The sequence below is a fragment of the Momordica charantia genome, assembly GCF_013281855.1.
Source record: "Momordica charantia cultivar OHB3-1 chromosome 8 unlocalized genomic scaffold, Mcharantia_2.0 BLBB01000008.1, whole genome shotgun sequence".
Classification (NCBI taxonomy): domain Eukaryota; kingdom Viridiplantae; phylum Streptophyta; class Magnoliopsida; order Cucurbitales; family Cucurbitaceae; genus Momordica; species Momordica charantia.
This window is the reverse complement of record NW_028275166.1, coordinates 17,917,797-17,918,760: the sequence shown is the minus strand read 5'-3', so window position 1 is coordinate 17,918,760 and position 964 is coordinate 17,917,797.

Below are 964 nucleotides of genomic sequence, written 5' to 3'. Positions count from 1 at the left end.
CAACTTTGGACAAAGATGAGTGTCGAGGTTTCGAATAGATGGTCGAGGGTCGATGCGATGAGTCTTAGAGGTTAGACAAGTATTGGGGTCTTGAGACGAAAGGACAAGGACCAATATGTTGCAAAGTCATCGAGGCCTTGAATAGATGGTCAAGGGTTAATGCAACAGTTTGAGGTCTTAGGTATAAAGGTCAAGGATTTAATGCCAAGCGCCGTAGAGAAGTGTTGAGACCATGAACAAATGGTCAGGGGTCGGTCGACTTGAAGGAGTAAGCCTTGGAGGAATATGAGAGTGAATGAGTGAGTCGTGATGTGAGGATTGGATTTTGGCATGCAAGTTGCATGTTTAGTGGAGTTTATATTATGTAAAGCATTATAGCTTGTTAGTTTGTGTGTGACCCTTCAAGTGAAGGATGCTTACTGTGTACAAGTTGTTGTACTCACCCCCTCCCATTTTTACCTCCAGATTTTGCAGGTAACAAGGCAACGCACGAGAATGGTGATGGCGAGGAGGAGAATTGATGAAGAGAGACCATACAGTGCTGCGTTAATAATTTTCATTTGGATAGGATAGTTGGAGTTGTTTCTTTTAGCTTGAGTTTGTTGTTTGGTTAATTGTTTAATTTTGTTTAGTTTCCTATTTAAAGAATGATTTAAAGTTGTGAATTTTCTATTCTTTTGAGAACTTTAGTTTTGGTTATTTGTTCGGATTGTGGAATTGAATTTTTTTGAAGTTGGCTATCATTGTGTTGTTTCAAGATGAAAGTAAACTAGTGTTGACTTTGTTGATAAGAGTTGTTTAGTTGATAACTTATGAAACCTAGTAAGGTTGCTCAGTAAGGTTGCATTACAGTTGGTATCAGAGCGGAGTTGTTCCTCTAAACTAGCCTAGATCCTAGGTCGTTGATAAGATGAAAAATATACCCATATTTTATATATTTATTTTACATTTTATTAATTTATTA